This window comes from Condylostylus longicornis, unplaced genomic scaffold (assembly GCF_029603195.1).
Source record: "Condylostylus longicornis isolate FDR11 unplaced genomic scaffold, ASM2960319v2 ptg000040l, whole genome shotgun sequence".
In the NCBI taxonomy this organism is placed as follows: Eukaryota; Metazoa; Arthropoda; class Insecta; order Diptera; family Dolichopodidae; genus Condylostylus; species Condylostylus longicornis.
In genome coordinates, this window is record NW_026578009.1 from 16863732 (window position 1) to 16888087 (window position 24356).

Consider the following 24356-nt stretch of genomic DNA (forward strand, 5'->3'; position numbering starts at 1 on the left):
AAATATAAAGCATTCAAAAATCAAAAATTCAAATTTTACAAATTTCAAGAGGCGATAAGTTGAGCAGGAGTGGAGATGAAAAAAATTTTCTTCTAACGAAATAAACTATTTACTAGTGTCTAAAAGCTGCTTTCATTTATATTTCCAGGCTCCTACAACCTGAGATCTAGAAGAAAAACCACATCAAAAATTTGGAAAAAACGGATTTTAGATAACAGTAAATTTGAACATCCATTTTGTTTTTTTAAAGTTTAACTATAGTATGCCACGATAGGAGAAGCAAGCCACTGCCTTTCTCCGTTTGCAAAATTTGAAAAATGCTTATACAACTTTTAGAAGAGGGTGAGATAAGTAAAAATTTTGTTCTACGGAAATAAGTTTCTAGTAAAGATCTATGTACATATACAATTTCAACTTTCTATCTTCAAGGGTGTAGAAGTTTTGTAAACATGTCCACGGACGGACGGACGGACGGGCGGAAGGACAGACGGGCGGACGGACGGACGGACAGAGTGAAACTAATAAGCATTTTTTTCAATAAATTTTTGGAAAAGTGCTAAAAAGGAAAGTATCCAAGATAAATTTCAAGTTTCTAATTAATAAAGTTGGGTCAAACCCATAAAATAATTTCTAATATAGCACTTTTCTCTTCAACGACTGCAAATACTTCAGTTAAAAACAGTATATTACATGACCTAAATTACTTTTATAAATCAATTGTGCTGTGTCTAGATAGAAGAGAGATGTCGCTGGTTTTTTAGATTTGCGAAATTTGAAAAAGCCACGTGATTTCGTTACAATAAATAGTCAAAAAATGGCATTTTTAAAAGTTTGAGACACGGACAACGAATGAAACTAATAAACACTTTTTTCAAATTTTTGTTAGTTATGAAAAGTAATTCCGTAGTATTTGTCACATACCGAAATCAAGATAACAAAAATGCGTTGTAATGGCTTTAAAAATGCGTTATACATACACAAATAATAGATTTCTTCATATCAGATAAAATTGTTCAGTAACAAATAAAAACAAATGTAAAAACCCGAAAAAAATATGTAGCAGTAAAATGTAACTGTAAGGTCTCAGACAGACATGCAATTTTTAGTTTTCAACTGTTTGATTGCTTATTCGTATTCTATAGGCTTATATCGAAACACGCGCACATGCAACTGTATGATCGCATGCAATTAAGCATTCAAACAATTTTGTTTTTTTTACTAAACTAAAAACTGCATCTCTGCCGAGGATCTTATAGGTTTTAACAAATAATCAGTATATTCATACTTTGTCATAACTGTTTCATATTTAATTATAATTGATATAATTCAATTTATGGAGATAATCAAAAATTTTTTAGCAATTACCAATTATGACATATATGTACATATGTATTCGAAAAACTTTTTAAACAAGCATACGATTGAATCACAATCGAAAAGGGAATTACTAAATGCAATTCGTTGTCCTGAAATATTCCTCCTTCATCGCTCTAACATACATACATACGTATAGAATGCTATAAATGGTGTTTTAATTTTACTAATTTACATATGTATGTAAGTACATATACTATTTCATATATGTGTATAAATTTTTTTTTATTTTACACTTGGATATCGAATCTGATTGCATCTATTGAAAAACCTTGAACTGCACAGGTTCTGATTTTTAATACTACTTGCATATGCATATTGTAAAAGCACTAACGTACTATGCATTTTTCGCATGGCTTTTAATCAACTGGCAAAACAATAAGAGTTAGAACAAAATGTTTCATGGGTAAATTTTTAGATTTCATCTTAGCGCATTGAAAAAAAAAGTTATAACAAAAATTTTGAAGAATTTTGTAAAAAAAATTTAAACAGAAAAACAAATTAAATGTAAATCTAATTAAATGTAAGACCAAAAATAAAGAACAATCAATTGCCTATAAAACAACCTCCTAATGATAACTCTATATGGTTCCGAAGTTATACTCATTTATTTTTATGCAGGAAAAGTCCGGTATCTCTTTTTTCAACAGACTGTAGCTGGAAAACGAGTATATCTGCACCCTTTGCTCTTACAATTTTTTGCTGACAGCGGAGAATCATATCTGAAATTAATTGCCACAATGTTTTAAATGTTTACAAATAACGAACAAAAAATGTTTTCTAATTATCTCTTCAAATATTTTTAATTATTAGTAAAATGCTGATTTGTAATTTTTGAAGGTAAATATTGTTTTGTAATCTTTTATATATTATTACAGTCTTTATTGTTATAATTATACAAAATGTTTTCTCTTTTTTATGGTATTTTAAACCGTTTGAAATGCGTGTTTTATTTGTATTCCTCTTTACATCATGAACAGGTAATTAGATATATGTATGTATGTATATCTTACACTAAAACTACATGATTTGAACACATTTGCAAATATTATAAAATATACTACTATAAATATTATATAAATACGTACTAAATATATAATATCATATTTACCAATTTCACGTTATCATTTATGATTATTGTAAATGGAATTTTATGTGGTTAAAACTTTTGAAATCAAAATTTGTCATCGTAAATTTTTTTCTGATTGCTTGGAAATAAGAAAATTTTGAATCATACATACATAGTAAATTTTACATGTATAACATAATATACATACATGCATTTTTTTATTTAAAAAAAAGTTTATAGAACGCTGTAATATTTACATATGTATGTACTTGTATATTCAAATGTATTACAAAGTTTTTCGTTTCTTTTTCTTTTATATAAAATAGTATTTACACATGTATGTACATAATCGGTTTTTAAGTCTTAATAATTATAAACTTTTTTATGATACAGGGTGATTTAGCAATCAGCCCCTGTCCTGACGTATTGAAAACTAAAGCACAAAAATTAGTAAAATGTATATGTAATAAAATAAGAATTAATATAGTTCATCTTATAATCCTAAAACGTTTTCATATTACAGGCCCATTTTTTAAGAAATAAAAAAATTCATTATATTTATCAAATAAATAAGTCTGCAATTGCCCAGAAAAACCTAAATAAATTTACCAGGAATCCGTTCTGTTCAGATAAATAATAGTGTATGTAATTACAGGCCCATTTTGTAATTTTAGAATTGGCTCGCTCTTTTGTTTTTAGTCATAGTAGGGAACAACCTTATGAAAATCCTTAATCTATATTTTTTATTTTATTTTTATAAATTTTACAATTTACCCGTTTTTTTATGTTTTCGAAAAAAATTGTTTCAAAAGTCATAACTCATATGCACACAGAGTTTTTTAAAAGTTACTGTGTTGTTTGTCATTCCCTCTGTGTGCCATATACATCTATCAGGCCTCCAAACTCAGAGGGCAAATCAAAATTAAATTCCAATTTTACATGGGGTTTATACCGAAGGGGTGTCGGAAATTATTTGTGTGAAGGAAATTGATTAATATTTTTAGCTATACGTATTTTTTAATACTTTTCCAAAAAAATTTTCGAAAAAATATGCTTATTAGTTTCACTTAGTCAGTCCATCTATCCGTTCGTGGACCCATTTACAAAATTTATACACCTTTGAAAATAAAAAATTGAAATTTCATATATGCATAGAAACTTATTTCAGTAGAAGAAAATGTTTACCTATCTATTCCCCTCTAAAAGATATACCACCCCAAAACCCTAAAAATTGCTGTTTTTATCTATTTAATGTAGCGAAACCATAAGCATCTTTCAGATTTTCCAAAAGCAGAAAAGTAGTGGTGTTGAAAATTTTTTTCCACCTATACCGCCTCCCAACTTATCACCACTCGAAGTTTGAAAAATTTGATTTTTTGGCCCTTTATTTTCCGAAATTGCAAGATTTTCAAAATTTTAATAAATGCTGAAAGTTAACCGTAAATGTCATGCCATTAAAGAATATAATTATTTTTCTTAACTCACGCAATTAACCCTTAAATTCCAGCATTATGTTAACACCTCTTTGCTTTTTTTTTTGTTTTATTTCAAAGATTGCATACATTTATCATCCTAAATGTATGCAAGTTTTGAAAAATTTTTCGTATATGAATGAAAGCAATTTTAACAATGTTTAATACATAAAACATTAAGAATTGTTTTTGTAACTGTCTCAGTTTGCAATATTTTGAAAAATAACTTCAGCTTGGTGGCCTTATACTTAAAAGATATATATGGCATTATAAAGATAATAACATTCAAAACATTTATTTACCTTCAGCGAATAGTGTTCACAGATGATTTTGAAGTAGTCATGTGTCATTCGCGAACGAAGTAATCTTAAAGAACGAATCACTCCACTGAATTTAACTGATTAGTTCACTTCTTCAAAAATGAATCGTTCATCGTTCACTAAGAATTCAAATTTTCTTCTTAAGTTATTAAAAAAAAATTTACTGCATATTCATTGGTAATTTATGTACACTTTATATTTTTCCTTATTTGTTTCTGTATTAATATTACACAATACAAATAAAATTGAACGATATACTAAACCCAATACTCGTACAAATAAAAACGAACGATATACTCCTATAAGGAATATTGATAAAAGCAGATGAGAAGTAAAATAAATGAAATTCTATACACACAAAAGTGACCGAATCAGTTGCCAATATAAATACAATATAATACAAGTCATATTGAACGATATACAAAATCCAATACAAATAAAAACGAACGAGAACTGATCAAAAGTAAATAAAATGCAATACAAATAAAATAAACCGAATCACGTCACAAGTGCCTATTGCCTAATATAAATGCAATACAAATAAAAGTGACCAAATTAAAAATCTAACTAAATAAGAAAAGTGAAAGATTGGACTAGTTGGTTCAAATTGAAAGCTACCTGTATGAAATAAAATTATGTCTTATGCTTATACATAAAATATTTAAAAAATCGGACGTGGATAACCGACCGTAATGTGTATTGTCTAGCTAAGTGAAAGTGTTTCACAATATTATAAAAATGTCTGTTAAATACTTCTTTCCAATTTTAGGACATTAGTAAGCTTATAGTTAACATACCTACAAAAATGTAAATTTGGCTCTTAGAAGAGTTTCGCTTTGTGCTATCCGAATTCCCTGAAATGCTCGCCAGTTAATTTCGGTAACAATCAGAACTCAAATATCAAATTTCAAGAAATTCCATTAATTCGTTCCGCAGATATGGTGAAAAATGTAAAATCGGCCAGCAGATCAGTTTTCGAGCCCTGATCTTTCCAAAAAATTTATATGTTCATTTTTTTAGTACGAAAAATTTAAATATTGAATTTCAATTAAATCGGTTGATTATTTCTCTTTATATACGCAAAAATGTATATTTCTCTTTATATACGCAAAAATGTCCAGTTGCTGACACCTGATTTCTTCCAAAAGTTGGGAGATTTCGCGGATGGTCGAGCGAAGGTTATGTATGAAATTTCAAGTAAATCGGTTGAATATTTTCTTCAAAATGCTCAAAAATGTAAAACAGGCCCGCTAAAAAGTGCAGTTCCCGAGGCCTGATATATCCCAAAAGTTGATCAATGCGTGCCACAGTCGAAATAAACTTACACATAAAATTTCATCAAATTCGGTTCAGCCGAACTTGAGATACACGCGTGCACACACAGACCGACAGATCGACAGGTTGCTAAAAATAGTTTACTTACACTTCCCTATTATGGAGAAGTGCATTCCCACCGAAAACTCGATATGCAAAATTTGTTGCCATCACATCACATCATGGTATACACAATACGGTCGGTAAAAAGGGTAATAATAATGATCGCTTTTTTATCTAAATGTTTTAAATAAAAGAAAAAACTAAAAAAAAATTAATTATTATAAGTTATTTTTATTTTAAATTAATTATTATAAGTAATTTCTATAATAACTTATATTGGTTTATTATAATTTCTATAATTACTTATAATTTCTTAATTTTTGGTTTATATTAGTAGAGATATTTTGTGGTTCAAAACTTATTACTAATTTACAAGCCCATTACATATTCTTTTCTTTGAAATTTACCATAAATAGGAATAGCCTAACAATTATGCTGTATTATACCAAAAAACATGCAATTATATATACAAAAGGGGAATTGAACGAAATGAACGACTGAACGAGATTTTATAATCGGCCAGTGAAAAAAAGTAGTTCGTTCTGAACGAATCATTGAAATGAACGATATTGCCCATTACTATTTTTTGAAGATTTTAGAGTACTCCCAATTATTGACAAACACATATTGTACACACAAGGCTCAATTTTTTATTTATTACCGCGCGGGAAAAACTCATATTTTTATTTTACAAGATTAAAATTAAAATTTTTTGAAATTCAGACTATTAAATTTTTTACACAAGGTGCACAATATGTTTATATATATTTGTATGTATATATTTACAAAAATGTAAACAAATAAAATAAAACTTACCTTAAAATTATTTAAAAACGACAAATCCACAAAATAAAATTGTATCTGAGTATTGTTCTTCTCTTTTGTTAACGAAGATAACGATTCACATAACTATAATTATGTAAGCATATTCTTATTTTTTAAATAATTTGATCAATGATAATAATATTGTTTATATTGTAATTTTCAAATCAGGAGGAAATACTTTTTTTCCAAATTCTTTTAATATATGCATTACAAAATAAAAATTCACGATGAAAAAACTTCAGTAATATTTCGATTTTTTTCTTTTATGGGAATAGAAACTGCAACTTTCCTGAAAATAGAATTCGAGAGATAAACATAAAAATCTACATATAAAAGAATCAAGTAAATATTTTGCACTCATATCTGTTTGATTGAGTGCAACTATGGATATAACACACATACATTATTATATTATGTAAATGTAAATATAGGTGCATGCACACAGTAATTTAAAAAGAACAGAACAATTAGCAAGAGAGACCAGAAAAGAACATGATAAAAATAAAATATCTAAGTTAAAATTATATTTAGAAAAATTAGAACTATAGGGCTGCCGATTCGAACTTAGTAAAAGTAATGTTTACGAGCCCTGGTATTCACGAAAAATAAATAAATAAATAATGGAAGTAAAGTAAATTTGTCGATTATTTTTCCGTTTATGAGCTAAAATGTAAATTCGACCAGTAGTAAATTTCCCCAAATAGTTAGGTGACTTAACATAATCAAAAACGTTAAATCGCCGTAGTAAAGATCCAGTTTTAGAGACCATAAAAATGTCTGTGAATCGTTTAAGCCGAACTTGAGATGGTAATCTGCATAGACAGATTGACAGACACACAGACAAGCTAACAGACAGACACAAAAACTGATCATCAAACTATGCATCTGAGTTGTTAAGAGCTGAAAGCATAATCTCAACCTACCTATTGAATTGTATAATGTGAATATAACACAAATCTATTTAAGTGTATGGCCATTTTTTATACAATTAAAAAAAATTTTCGCTCTTTATTAAAGTGGAAAATTTGTTAACTTGGAAACTAATAAATTAAGTTTTTTGAAAAATGAGTGCAAAAAATAAATATTCAAGCCTGGATTTTTAGTAGATTCAAACAAAAAAAATATATCTTAAAATTATCAAACACACCTTGTTATTTTTAAATAGAACTACTTATATTAATATTAAAAATTTTAGAAGTTCTATATTAATATTGTAAAAAAATGCTTCTTCTTTTCATAAATTAATTATAAAAACATTTTTCGCATTCAGTTCATTGAAAATTATTTAGAATAATATTGAAAATAGTTTTAATAATGCTACATTTAACAAAATGTACAAGCTCTTATTTTTTTAAACAATTCAACATTACTTCAAATACATACATATATATATATACGTATATATCATTAAAACATCAACACTTTGCGTATTTTATGTTCTTATGTACTTTAGAAATAACAAGAGAATGTACGTTAGAAATTGTGTACATATGACACAACTTTTTAAAGTAATTCTGTTTTTACCGACCGCATTGTGTCTACAATAGGTAGGTTATGTCATGGTTATGTGATTTGGTGGGAACGCACTTCTTCATGATAGGGAAGTGTAAATAAACTATTTTTAGCAACCTTTCGGTCTTTCGGCCTCGGGAACTACAGTTTTTAGCAGGCCTGTTTTGCATTTTTGATCATTATGAAGAAAATATTCAACAAATTTTCTTGAAATTTCATATATAAGCTTCGCTCGACCATCTGCGAAACCTCCTAACTTTTGGAAGAAATCAGGCATCAGGACTTACTACGGACCACATATATATTTTTGCGTATATAAGGAGAAAAAATAAACCGATTTCATTGAAATATAATATTTGAGTTCTAGATGTTAAAATAATGAATCTATAATTTTTTTAGAAAGATCAGGGTGCGGAAACCAAACTGAGGGTCTTTACTTTTTTACCATATCTACGAAACGAATTGATGAAATTTCTTGAAATTTGATATTTCAGTTCTGGTTCTTACCGAAACTAACTGGCGAGCATGTCAGAGAGTTCGAGTAGCACAAAGCGAAACTCTACTAAGAGCCAAATTTACATTTTTGTAGGTATGTTAACTATAGGATTACTAATGCTCTAAAAATTGGAAAGAAGGATTTAGCATGCATTTTTATAATATTCGGTAGCACTTTCACTTAACTAGACAATCACATTGCGGTCGGTTATGCGCTGACCACATCAGATTTTTTACTCTGTTAGCGTTTGGACTGATATTTTTAATTCACTATAATTTGATTTTGTTATTGCTCATATACATACATGTTACTTTGTGCACATTATTTTGTGTAAATAATTTTTTGTGTGATTATATTTATAAGGTTAACACATTCTTGTTTAAGTTGTTTTACACAAAAAAATAATATTATCTTTTATATTTTTTAATATATACTTATTATTAGAACCCGTTATATTTTTCTTTTTTAATGTTCACCATGTTACATTACATATGAGTTGCACGCATTTACAATTTTATATATACATATGCACATACATACATACAAAATCATATCGAAATATTTGATATCACTTACAATGTTTTCTGTTTTACTTATTTTTTTTAGATTTTTTAATATTTTTTATGTTATTATAATTAAAGAAAAAAAAATCTTAATCACTTTAGTAAAAGGGCGGACCAAACGATATTTTTAAGTAACTGCTTATCAGTATTCAAGAATTTATTTAAATTTAATATTCTTTTATGATTTTTATTAGTAAATATGATAAAACATGAAAAATTAAAATTAAGTAAATTATTTTAAAATTTTCTTTTTACGAAAATGCAATAATTTATGTGTATATGTATGTAAGTATGTCTGCACATATATTGCACAATATTATTACTTTTATTCAAATAAGTATCTGATTTCATTTACTTATTATTTACTTATAAAACTACAGCAATTTTTTGTAAACACCTTTTTTTCGTATAAAAGTTCAGTATCAATATTTGTAGTTCACATAACGGTATAAGATGAAAATAGCCAATATCTGTAAAAAAAACAAGATAAAAATGTTTCGGTTCTTTATTCTAATTTATTAGCAAGTTGAGTTATGAGTGATCAAGTGTATGGAATTCAACCTACACTTGTATCTGTATGTATGAATACATGAAAATTCTACTTAATAGAACAAGGAATACTTTCTTGCTTTTTACGCTCCATTGAAAACACCGAAAGAAAGTTTGTGAAGCTTCTTTCAGTAATATTTTGTGAAGTCTCTTTCGGTAATATTAAAATCGAAATTCAAGTCTATTAATCAAGAATGATAAGAGATTTAAAAGCACGTTTTCATCAATTTTTCAATATAAAGATTGTACGACTAAAATTCATCCCATGGTTTGTTAATGTAGAAGAAAATTACAGGGGAAAACTTTACGGAAAAAAATGCAAAAATTTTTTTTAGCATTTAAAAAAGAATTTAAACAATAACAAACTGAAGGCGCTTCAACTTTCGAAAAATAATGTCATCAACCTAAACTTAATCTAAATATGTACATATATTCATCTTAAAAACTTCATGCAAAAAAGTCTAAATAAATTTAGGAGGAAGAATTAAAATAAAACCCATCATTTTTTGTACGTGTAAGCACAGCTCTCTAAGTATGTCAGGAATGAATCGAAAAACATATTTTTTTTGTAACTACTTATAATATTTTAACTTACGAGTACATCTTTAGAAGTTTGAATTTGTGGAAGCTTCATACAATTTTCTAAAAAAAAAAGTCGGGTACTTAATGTATTTTTACAATACATAGTATAGAATATTGTTATTATTAAATACTTATAACTAATAAAATAAATATATGTTAGTTAATATTTAAATCGACATAATTTTTAATTTTGATGTAAAAAATTGGTAATTGGTTGGTAATTTCAAGGATGGTTACATTTAATGAAAACTATCAATCAAAAAAAAAATATTTAAATTAATTTTTACCAAGAGTCAACTGATTCATGGTGTCATCTAAAAATTAATGAATGTACATTATGTACATACATATACATATTTGCTAATAATATTATGTACGTAACTACACACAAATTTTTAGAAATGATCCAGGAAAAAAATTAATTTGCACCCAAAGTTTTGATTAACCGGAAAACACCATTTTCATATTTTCGGTTTTAATAATTTTCTACAATTGTACAAATTAAATGAAGCATGTATAATTTTTAGAAATTCTGTCGAATTCATATAAATAGCATACAAAAAAAAATGTTTGTAATTCAATATAAAACGCTTAGTTACGGTGGAACTTGTTTACGCTAGCTTACGGAAGCTTGCTTACCCTTCAAAAACTTAATAGAATTTTTTGTGCCATAACTGGATATCCAACGGTTTACTAAACGCAGTTTATTTTGTTTCTATTTCAAACTTATAATAAAACAAAGTAAATTCAATCTTTCTTCATTTTGATATAATAATACATTTTATAATAAAGCATTTTTTTCGTCATATATAAAGAGGAAGAAGTACATATGTATATATGTATGAACATAAGAGTTAATACTTTAATTGATGTGGATTAAAAAAGTAACTTAAACTTACTATACGCAAAATTGATATGGAATTTTTTATATAAATTTAATTGTTATCTTTATACAAATTTATATATGTATGTACGTACGAGATTTGTATATATATCTATGTATGACAAATATATGGAGAAAACTACTACATATATGTACATCTATGTACGCACTAGTATAAATCAGCAAATTAGCAACTTAATGTAGCACAAGTTTATAAATGAAAAATTTTATATAAGGGAAAATAAAAATACATATGTAGGTATAAATAAAGAACAATTAACGCTAAAAATGGATGTTAAATAAAAAAATTTAAGTGACACTAGAATGAATTCATAATTATTGAAAATAAATTTACTTATTCAATTCGTGTAAGTCGTTAGTTTTTTCTTTTTAAATTTTTTAATTCTTTAGCTTTTATTTTGGAAGTTTTTGCTTTGTATCTTCAAATAATATTGCTATTGAAAAATTTATTTTGAATTAAATACCTTCTCAAAAATATGTATAAATTGCAGAATTTGATAATATGTAGTGTGTATGTACATGTATACTTCGTTGTTATCAATATGGTACAGGGCTGCCAAACCTGAGATAATTACCCAAAACTGAGGTATATTTGATACAACTTTGTAAAACCTGTGATAATTTGGATAACTATAGTTTTTATGAATTTAAGTTTAAATATAATAAATCTTAGAGTACTAAATCAGACAAAATCTAAAAATTTTAAATTTGAAAATTCGAAATTTTATTTTAAAAAAATTTTTATTGCAAGTTTTTTATCATAATATATATGTATGTCATCAAAAATATTTTGTCATGTAAACGAGTCACTTTTTATTTTTATTTAAACAGAAATGTTATTTAAATTTTGTTTAAAATAAATGAAGTATATTAATGTAAGTTAATGCCCAATTTATGATTCACTCTTTAAAGTTTATTTAAATTTAAACTTTATTAAATCTCAGTCTTGAAATGCCTGGTAAGCTTATCTGCTAACGACCAAGTCTAACAGTGGATAGGCAGCATTAGAGCTACATATTATACAAAAATCTGGTGTCTTAGACTTTTTTTCGGGGAATTTTTTCATTGTCTATTTGGTATCGCTGGTTAGCTAGTAACTAATTTGAAAAATGTACATAAAATACAAATACCTACACAAACATATACGAGTATAATACTCATTATTATAGTTATTTATATGTATATGTATGAATAGATGCATGTGATTAAAATATAGAAATTTATTAGATGAAAAGCGCTTTAATAGCAAAATGAAAAGGTCGTCTAGTTTAATCTTGAAATTATTTTTTTGGATACATAATCGAATATGATTAAAGTTAATGCTATGATGTTAAAACGTAGCTACAAAAAAATGCAACAAAATTAATTCAAATAAAAGAACTACTAGTGAAAATGAATGCACAGATAGTACAAGCAAATATAAAAACGAAAAACTGAGTGAAGTATTAAAAATTTTTTAGATAACAAAAAATTTATGTGTATATGTATGTATGTAATTGAAATATTGTACAATTTCCTATGTAACAAACATAGTAACTAATTTGTCAAAAAAATAACATTGGCTTGACTTTAATCAACAATCCATCAGAAAATTAAAATATTAAGCGATATAAAAGCAATTTTTGATGTTACCATTGAACTTAATTTAAAGTAATGAAAAATTTAGCAACCAATAATAATAATAACAGCGTGTAAATTATTTATGAGTAATAATCGCGTGTAATAAAATATTAATAAAATATAAAGAAAATTTAAGATAATGACGATGGTTACCCTATGTCGCACGGTTCTGGAGTTATAAACATTAATTTATATGCAGGAAAAATCTAGTACCTCTTTTTAAACAGCCTGTAGCTCGAAAACGAGTATATCTGCACCCCTCTCCCCAATACATACAATTTTTGCTGGAAATTGACCTAAGAATAATTTCTGAAATAATTTGCCACCTTATTCGAAACACCCTACATATACAAAAAATGCATATTGAAATATATAATTGTATATAAATATGTATAAGTTCCTATGTACGAGTACTGTATATTTTATACGTAGAATGTTTTTTTAATTGCTATGGATATACGAGTATTATGATCTATCTTTGTGTGTAGCTAAAATTTTAGACATTAAGTAATTGTTGTGAGTATTAATGATGGTTGACTTGTGATAAATATTACTCCAGTGAATAATTTCTTCTTTCAATCTTATTTTTAAATTATAAGTTTATGATGTTAGTTTGTCCCGCCTTCAGTTGAGAAGTTGTTTTCATATTGTTTCTTTTACCAAGGGTATTTTTAAATCGTTTCTTATGGTGGAGTTTTTTAAATACCATAAAGCTCTAACAATTTGACGTAGTATCTTGGACTGAAACTTCCCAATATTTCTATGTTTGAATTGCTTGCTGTTCCCAGCTCAATACCGTAACACCAGACGTGTTTTAAAATTTTATAGAAATAACTGTAAATATGTTAACAGCCTATAGGCACGAATGTATGTTTTTATACATATTAGGTTTGTCTGGGATAAGAAAGTTTTTAAAAACTTTATAAAGTTTTTGCATGAAAAGTGTCTGGGATAACACTTTTTGAACAAAAAATGAGATTAAATTATGGCATTCCCATTTTCTCAATGTTTAAGTTTTTTTTTCAAGTTTTGTAAAGTGGAATTTAGCGTTTAAAAACTTTTCAAATCTTACAGCTGTCGAAACATATGTTTTTCTTGGCTATATCAGAAGATTTTATTTTTGAAAAAAAAATTTCACCAACATTAACTTTTTTTTTCAAAACTTTTCAATTAAAATTAAAATGAAATAAACAAAATGGATTTACAAATGGTTTTTTCTAAGTTTCACATTTTTATAATCCAAAATCAAAATTTTTGGTTTTTGTAATAACCAAAAAATATTTTTATTTTATGTTTGATAAATACTTTGAAATTTGACGTTTATCACCTATTTATAAAGTTTTTAAAAGTTTTTTCAAGTTTTCTGTCTGGTTTATGTTTTTTTAAGTAAGAATTTTTTTTTCTTTTTGAGAGAAATGAAGTCATTATTTCTCTTTTTAAAGTTTTTCCAAGTTTTATCCCAGACCTATTATGAACCTTCATACGAATGTGAACAATTATTATTAGCAAAAACAGAACTAATCTGATAATATTATTTTATTTCAAATTGCAATGGTTTGTGTTCACCTTTCCGTCATACTAATTTATAATTACAAATTAATATTATTTTTCAAAATTCACTAAATTAGGTATAACAATCTACTATAATATTTATATTAAAAAAAAAAACACAAACTTTATAATATACCATATACCTAGGTATATAAAAATATTTAAAATTAAATTTAACGATTATTAAATTACTGTGCTGAAAATACTTAATTTAATAACCGGTCTCTAAACATTTCTGTTCAAATTTATTGATTTGCTAATGTGTTTATTTACTTGGTTCGAAAAAGTAAGTAGGTACGTATCCATTTAATTTTTTTACCGTAACAATTTTTGCAAAAAACTTTTGCAAAAAAAATATTTTGCAGTGGTTACTGTAATGTGCATTAAATATTTCAAAAGTACTAATTAACGTAATCTCATTTTTCCTTGCATATTATTTCATATGCAAATCATTAATATTCACGTAAACTAAACAATTTGTATTTATAGGTTTGTTCCCTCATGAATTTTATAAAAAAAATTATTTTAAAATTGCTTACCGTGCAAATTGATTTTACTCTTCTTTCGTAAGTTTATTAATTATTATTACCTTATCATAGATTTATATTTCTTACTAGAATTTTATATTTACTTTTGAAAAGAAAAACAACAAAAAAAAATTGATAAGATTAGATATGAATTTTACTATTCGCAATACATGCATACACAGACACATGTGCATACTTTTAGATTTTTAATTCAATTCGGTTTTGTGTTATTAAATCACTTTTTTTTGCATATTTGTACGTTTTTTATAAGAAAAATAGTTTATATCTTTTGATCAAATCAACACTTTTATATTACGATAAGTATATTAATATATAGATATAAAGTTACGTATGTATTTATGTATGCTACTTAGCAATTTATTTTTTATTGAGATTTTTCTAGAATATTGAATATTTATAAGGAAATCCACGTAATCACCTGGATAAATATGTATGTAGGTAATTTTATAGTAAACATTCTTAACTCGTGAAATATATGTATGAATACATATGTATGTATAATTTGTATATACAAATATTTAAAAATATTAACATACATACATACCTATAGGTAATATAAATAGAGAAAACAACGATTAACACTTTCAAGGAAAAAAAAAATAATGTTAAAAATATGAAATCATTTATTTTATAATTTTTGTATATGAAATTTCGTTGTATATTACATATATTAAAATTTCATACATACAATACATCATGTATATGTATCAAAACACAGAAAACAAAACTTGATTAGGTTGCTGTAAATTTATTATGTGAGGAATTACTGAAATTTTAGTTTATGCATTAAATTACTTTTTTTATATCTTAAACCACTTTAATATTGCAATTATTAAAAACAAAAACAATAAAATGCTGAAAGGTTACGTGATAGAAATGATGACAATGTATGTTGCTCTTTAACTATTTACACATTTTGATTTATATACATAATAAAATATTATAGTTTGTCCATATGTATACATATGTATGTATGTATATTTATAATATATACATACAAAAAAATTTATTCTTAACTAATAATTAAAAATGGTATGGTCATAGTAAATTAATTAATTTTCAATTCACGTTCTTAAAATGTTATTCCGGCCGTTTTATTTTTGACAAACAATTTTTCAAATAGAAAATAATAAGAATATTTTATAAAAAACTGTGAATTCTTATACTCTACGTATATGTATTTGTTTTTTAAATAAATATAAAAATATGAAACACATAAAAACAAAAAAAAAATTAAATTAAAAATCTTTTTTTAACGACGACTAGCGAAGATACAACAATTATTGTTAAATGCTTTAACCGACTAATAACGCACCTAAAATTTAACTGAATTACAAGAATATCAACTTAAAAAAATTTAACTAATGATTAAGTGAATATCAAATAAATATATAGATATACCTACATACATTCGTACGTATAGGCATTGCATGTATATAAGTATAGTTATCTCTTAACTCAAAATTTACTCTATACATAAATTAAAAACTCGTATATGTATATGCATATGTATATGTACCTACATATTTGATTTTGTTACTGATTGAATAAGTATATAGAGAGTACAAGTATGTATGTATATATTACCACGCGCATTATTAATGTGGTTATATCAGTTTAAGAAGATCCTCTCATTTTAGTATAACTCATAATGATTTGATCATTTTATGTAATATGCATTCATAACAATTGTGTTTGTATCATATATGATACAAAGACGAAATTGCAGAATTAGTTATTGTCATGCCGTACATACGACAAAATCTACGATTTAACTTGAATCTATGCTTACCAAAGTATACATATCTGTTAAGAAGTAGTTCGACTCGTTCTATTCCGTTAGTTTTCTAAAATATTCCATTTTTCTTTAGAAATAGATGGTAATAAGAGTTGTGTAGGCAAGAAAAAAACAAAATATTGTAAAAAAACTAGTGTACCAAAAACATAGAACTGAAATTAAATTAAGTTTGTAAAAGCTTGGTTATTTTTATGTTGATAACAACAAGATTTATTTTTTATAATATGAATACACCATTTCTGCTACCTTGTAATAAAATGAATTGCAGAAATGAAACTCCCTCTTTTAAAGTTCTCAATATTTTTTCTTATGTTTTATAGATGAAAAAGTAAGGAACTCCCGCTTTTAAAAATAGATTATAAAAAAACAGGTAGACATCAATTGCGTACTCTTTCCTCTCCCAAAAATTCCTATGTGTATAAAAATGAAAATAAGAAGGAATATTGCTTAATTCTTTTGGCTAAAAGAGAATTTTTTGTATAGAAATATTAGTGAGTGATTGCATTAGCATAATGTAAACGGAGAGTCGAACTACTTCTTGGGTGGATATACTTCGATGCTTACAGGCTTACTGTCAGATTTTTTGAAAGTAAAATGGCGACAATTAATTTGTGCATATTTTGTTAAGTTGCAAACTGATTATGCTGATAAAACAAATTCTCTGCATGGTGGTGTAATCACACCCTCATTCTGTAAAACACATGAATCGATGATTATTACTTACGCGACAATTTACTCTTCTATACGACTTATCTCACTGCACGATAACCATTTTGCATCACTCTAGTTTCGCAATCGATATTTATCAATATTAAAAATACAAATTTTATAATTTGTATTTTTAATAAATATTTTTACTACACAAATAACAAATTAGCATTGACAAAAACAAATTCTACCAACATAACTAAAGTTAATGTCACGTATTTTACAGAATGGCAAAGTTAATGTGAAGTGATGTGATAACATTTGCATCATTTATGTATCTTACAGAATAACATCCAAAACAATTTCAATTTGAAACGACACTGACAATTTCAATTTAGCAATATTCTGCCCAATATTTTAATACAAGTATATAACTTATAAGTAACTCCTAGCAATATTTTGTACAGGTATACTTAAATAGTTTCAGGTAATAACGTATAATTTAATATGTGGACGTCGATCTTGAAAAGACTGCGCTTTATTTATTTAAAAAACAAATCCATTAATCTCAACTGATTAATATATACGTTAGGTGTAGATACAATATGTGTATACTGAACTCATGCAATTTAATATTGTTTATTTAACATCTTGATACTTTTTGTAATTGGGTATGTTCCATCACAATTTCATTTGTGAAATGTATTGTATTATAATAATGAGTCATTAAATTAAATTCTCTTTCATGTTTTTTCTCTCTAGTTCTCTCTACTATGTATTTACTAACATATTGTATTGTAAATTTGTATATTATATATTATATGATATATAATATATATTATGTACTGTTTATTACCGTTACTGTATTATATTGATGGTAGCACTGTAGCAGCACTAGTATTTATTTATGCCTATATACCGTATGCGAATGCTATTGTAGCGAATGCAGCGTTATTTGTTGATATTACAGAAAAACTGAAAAAATTTCCTTAAAAAATTTGAAAAATCTGGCTATTTGAAAAGAAAAAGCACTGGCTTAAATTCTGGTAAAAAACCAGAGTTTTATATTTAATTTAAGCACATTTTTATTGTCATATATTTTAATCAATAAATGTTTAACAAAACAAAACAAAAAAAAATAAATCGTAACAGTTTTTAAAACGTTTAATATAGATTATGTATATTAAAAACTATTCTTATTACGATGATGATTCAAAAATGCCTAATATAGTATTTGCGAAAAATTACTTGGTGAACTTATTATGTTTTAAAGCATTACATAATAATATTGCATTTAAGGTGTTTTTGACACAGTTTGTTTCTGTTTTGAGATTTATAGTTATTTGTGACAGGAAAAGTTCGTTCTAGATTTACTAATTACGCTAACGATGAAAGGCTAAATAGATTAAAGGACTGCAATAAGAGTTAACCATAATATTAATGCCGAAAGTGGTCGTCTGGCAATTCTCCCAAAAACCTAAAAAATCAGATAAATCTGGCAATATGGGTACGTTAATTGAATGCAATGACATCACTGCTATAAAATGTAATGACGACATACTCAACGACACAACACTTAAATATAAATTGTGTACATACTTCAATATGTATAGTCAACTACAATTTATTTATTCTGGTTTTTGTATGATTACGATGACCAAAGATTGTCTTTTCTCAAATTGGAAACTATGAGTGAATTTTTTGGAATAAAATAAAGGGAATCGTATAAAATCTAGAGCTGTAGGCTTAGTTGTTCTTATAGGAAAAAGGTAAAAACTTTTGAAAATAATTTTTTTATTTCATTTGAAAATGTAATATGTACATATGTATGTGTGTATTAATTTTCATATCCCAAAAAACAGGTGTCAAAACAAATTTAATTATTAGAAACTTGTTGAATTTTTGGAACAAATGTCAAATAAGTATTACATAATTGAATATATTATAATGGTCTCAATTTGAAAGTAAGGGAAAATTAAATTTATTAACTTCAAAAATATGAAAAAGCATAGAAAAAAATTAAAGGGTAAAATATCCCTTTGTAATGGTTTGTAATTGTAAGTGTAAATTTTAATTTTGAAAGAATATGATTTGGTTGCATTAATCGTGAAACGGGAGGCATAAAGTTAATAAATAAGTTATTATAAATTTTATTGAAAATCAACATGAAATCTATTACATACATAATTCAGAATAAATATGTATATTCTGCTAGTATTAATTGGATAATACTAAAAAATATTTTGGCTTTCAGTGTTTAATTTCAGATTTTGAAATTAATTTTAATTCTCTTAAAGATTCGTCCTATATTCAATAAATTTGTATACATAGTTTTTTTAAATTTTATTGTAATTCAATATGTCTACTTAATAAAGAAATTTGGAAATCGGAGCTACACAGCAGTTTTAAAGTTATAAAACTTCAAAATTATTTTTTGAAAGTTTTAGCCATTCGAGTTTGCCTGAAACAAGCTATATAAGCAAACAATGTGTGTATGTCTAACTAAATATGCCTTCAAGTTGAATTAGAATAACAAGTCCTTCGTTAAATTTTATCAAAAATATTTGATAAAACTATACTTGGTGTTATTATTTGATAAAACATTTATACTACACTTGGGCGGACATATTATGTACGTACATACATATGTATGTATATTCAGTCTGTTTGGTATAAATTTTTTAAGAATTGTATAAAACGTAAAAGAATAATTAATTTTTTAACCATATGCAACAATAAAATTTCAGTTATACAAAAGATTAAAAATTGTATTGAAATTTTGTCGATTATCATCATTTACGAGTATATATATTTTTGTAGAACCGGGTATTATGTATGGACATGTGTTTTTAAACCATTACAAATTACACGTAAATACATAAATATGTATACATAATGGATATGTGACTACATAAGTGCACATAATTGATACATGAAAGCCGATGAATTTAGTTCCATGTTAAAATTAAAAACTTCATATAAAAAGAACAATAAATACTAAATATATTTTTTATAACATTCTTGACCTGAACTTTTGAACTTTCTAATACAATTTTCATTTATAAAGGAAAATTTGTTGCCTTTCTTAATGATAAAAGGGCATATAAGGTCCGTTTTGAAGTGTATGTATACATGTAGATATATTTATCTTATCTGTATCACTCATAACAGAACTAAAAACAATTGACATTATATAACAATGTTAATTAGATTCTTAATTAAGTTTCATTCTGCTTTTGTTTGATTTTTATTCTTCATTATTTCTACGATTAGTACCTATAATTGATAAAAGCTTGAAGAGGAAAAAATATGAAAATTGAAATGAATTGGTTATTTAACATTTGTATACTGGAATTAAAAAAGTTTTTGATTTTATTCTTATAGAGTACCGGTTGAGATTATGTTGCAAATTTAATTTCGAAATCAGGAACTAAATTTTCCATGTCATCAGAAAAAGTTACATACTTTTAGTTTTGTTTAAGTTGTCTCAGTTTTTCGGCATTTACAAAACATCGTTTAGTTGGTCATCTCTTCAGTGTATTTCTATATAAAATATTACGTTATTGATCTTTAAAGATACATGAAAATATATTATAAAAAAGCCAATTTTTTACCAGAATTGTAATTAAATTTAGTAAAAAACAGAAGTTTCTATTACGATTTTGTGGAAAATAAAATATTTTTTTTTGTTTTAAATTTAATTTTTTTACTTATATAAAGATTCCTTTGTGCAAACTAAAATTGAAGATCCCGCAAGATATATGAAAAAAAAAAGTTACGTATGTGACATTTATTAACAGTGTGAAAATTCTGAAATATAATTAGGTATTTTGCAAAGTATTTTTGAAAAACTTTTAAAATTGTGATAGCAATTTAATTTTAAATGATTTTAATTCAATTTTGCACAAAAAAAAAATTTGGGAATATGGCCATTATTTCCAGTAAAAATTTGGAAATTTCATCAGTGCATTTGATATATGTCATTCAAGTCAGAAAGTTATTGGACCATAAGTACCTCAGAAATTATTGAAGCAGGAGTATTGAAACTCCGAAAACACATATACATACATATGCATATATAAAAGTCGCTGATATTGCACAACTTATGATAACATAATACATATGTATTACTGTTATCATAAGTAATTACAACTGACCTATATGTATTACTGTATTATATAACCGTAATACATATTGTATGTAACAGTAATACATATTGTATGTCATATACATATACATATTATCATATGTATTACAACTGATATACATATGTGTAATTTCAAAGATATTAAGTGAAATTTTGTAGAAACCATTAAAACTATGTACAGTGCTGAAAGTTTGCATAAACAAATATGGTAATACGACCATTATTTTCGTTAAAAGTTTTTGAGATAATCTGAGTTTATATAGCAACTGCCCTAAGTATAAACAAGTGTTGTACAAAAAACAAAAAATTTTATGAATCTTTTTGACAATTATCATACAATTCTTAAAATCATTCATTCGTACGAGTTCCATAAACTTGACACGGGTTACTCTACATTTTCTCGTTTTAAATGAAATTCTTGCTAATAGTACCTCTATCTGTATCGAAAATAGGAACAAATACCAGGCCATGTCCCCAAAGGAAAAAAAAGGAACCAATTTTGGAGCGAAATAACCAAAATTGGCAAACCTGCTGTCAAGCCATTTCAGTTTTGAATGCGTGTTAGTAAAATGAAACATTTTGATTGGTTAAAAATATTGTTCGAACAAGCGGAAATTGTGAGGAAACCACAGGCATCTTTATTCTCATTACATTAAAGGAAATTTGGAGGAAACATATCTTTACTACTTCAATAAAAAAAGTTCCCATTTTTTTAATTTACTTAAATTTTAATTTCGTGGTATTTCCCCTCATAGTTATTATAGTGTATTAAAAAATTCGATATTCCTCGATATCATCTATAATCATTGTTTTGTTTAAAGAGACAACAAAATAACAAGTAAAAACGTTTCAGTCGGTATAAACCGATTGAATTATACCCTGCACCTTTCGTTGTTGTATAGCAATTACTCAAACCTGTGAAACCATTCTATGGAAACTTCACGGATATGTCTGACTTATAACTGGACACACAACTGCCAAGTTTCATGAATCTGACTTTATTATTTCTCCAAATATTCAAAATAAGCTTTTGGACTTGTATGGGAGCTACTCGAACCTGTCAAGCAATTCAACCATAACTTCAGAAATATATCTGACCAATAACTGGACACACAACTGCCAAGTTTCATGAATCTGACTTTATTATTTTTCCAAATATTTAAAATAAGCTTTTGAACTTGTATGGGAGCTACTCGAACCTGCAATTCCACTAAAACTTCAGAAATATCTCTGACCTATAATTGGACACATGACTGCCAAGTTTCGTTAATCTGACTTTATTATTTTTCCAAATATTTAAAATAAGCTTTTGGACTTGCATAGGAGCTGCTCGAACCTGTCAAGTGATTTAACCAAAACTTCAGAAATATCTCTGACCTATAATTGGACACACGACTGCCAAGTTTCATGAATCTGACATTATTTTTTCAAATATTTAAAATAAGTTTTTGGACTTGTATGACAGTTATTCGAAGCTATCAAGCAATTCCACTAAAACTTCAGAAATATATCTGACCTACAATTGAACACATGACTGTCAAGTTTCATGAATCTGACTTTATTATTTTGCCGAATATAAAAAATTTGCTTCTTGAGTTGTATGGCAGCCACCCGAACCAGTGCAGCTATCCCATTAAAATTAAAAATATAATTGGACACATGTATACAAAATTTTATATTTATACCTTTATTAGTTTTTGAAATATTTAAAATAAACTCTTTGAGTTGTATGGCAGCTATCCGAACCCGTCGCCCAAATTAGTTCAATTACAATAGGGTTCGTCCTTGGCACAAAAGAAACAACTTGTGAAAGTTTGGTGTCGATTGCATTATTCGTTTTTGAGTTATCGTGCGAATTTTACGCTGAGCAAGAATATACATATATATATGTCCATACCGCAGATGACTCCTTCAAGTAGTTACAAACTCCATACCAAAGTTAATATACCCTTCACCAAGTGCAGGGTATAAAAACACTACAATGAAAATGACAAAAAACTGAAAATTATAATTAAGTACATATGTATGTACATATAATAGTAGTAAAAAATTTAATGAATTTTCAAAAAGAGTTACTTTTTTAATTAGAGAGTTTTACTCATTTTCAAGGAAATATTTAGTATTATTCATTTTCAAGAATGGCCAACTCAAATCTTGTATATCGAAATTACATACATTGCAATAGAACTAACTAAATCCGTGACTTCAATAATGCTTTAAAAAAGATTTAAGTACGGTATTAATACGGTTGTAGTACCGTCTCAGAGATTTCAATACCTTTACATTGTAAAAAAAAACTACTAAAGCTTTTCGTACATTTTGGAGTACAATTTTTACCATATCAATACAACTTTGTCATTTATTTAAAAATTTCAATTTAAAGTGCTGTGCAAATATTCATTTTTATAAAACGTTACCACATCATTAAAAACTTAGCATGTTTATGCTGCATTTTAGGAAAAAAACTTGATAACTAGAACTTTATTGCTGAAAATATTTATAGGTTGTTTCTGGTAACATTTATATGACAAGGATTTTTTTGATGCCCGATTTACTTTTATTTTATGTCTCCACTACGTATAAAACGCATTTAGGAAAAGTGTACAATGTCAAGAGCTTTTACTAAACTTTTTGGAATTTGATATTTTGTAAAATTTACGTCGTAAGCGCATTATTGAAGTCACGGAATCTGTTGCAAAAAATGTCAAAATCAAAAGGAGTTACGACAAAGTCATTTTATGATTTTTATCATTTTCGATTTTTTTATATATTATTCATATATAAAATTATTAAAATTAAAATGAAAAAACAGCAAGGTTTCAATATATTTTTTTAATTCAAGCTCAGTGGCAGATCTACGAACTCAAAACAAACTGCTTTATGCAGTACTGTGAAAAGTTGGCTAGGACTATAGTTTTTACTCAGAATTGCAAACATGATCTCAGTCCCACTTATTTCTTAATTGTCTTTTATATCTATTTTTTCCTCTATCAGTTTTTCA

At 26.2% G+C, this 24356-nt stretch overlaps 1 protein-coding gene across 8 annotated transcripts in view; it reads right to left on the minus strand.

Annotated features, from left to right (window-relative positions):
• LOC129609917 (ras-like GTP-binding protein RhoL) overlaps positions 1–16069 on the minus strand; it is a 32940-nt gene extending 16871 nt beyond the window's left edge. The window contains exons 1-3 of one of the 8 annotated variants that reach the window (XM_055522197.1): positions 10779–10855; positions 9406–9478; positions 6429–6726 (exon numbers count right to left, since the gene is read on the minus strand). The gene's annotated coding sequence lies outside the window, so the exon portion shown is untranslated. The other 7 variants (XM_055522195.1, XM_055522198.1, XM_055522199.1 and 4 more) reach the window with 7 other exon arrangements.
• Positions 16070–24356: the final 8287 nt, after the last annotated feature.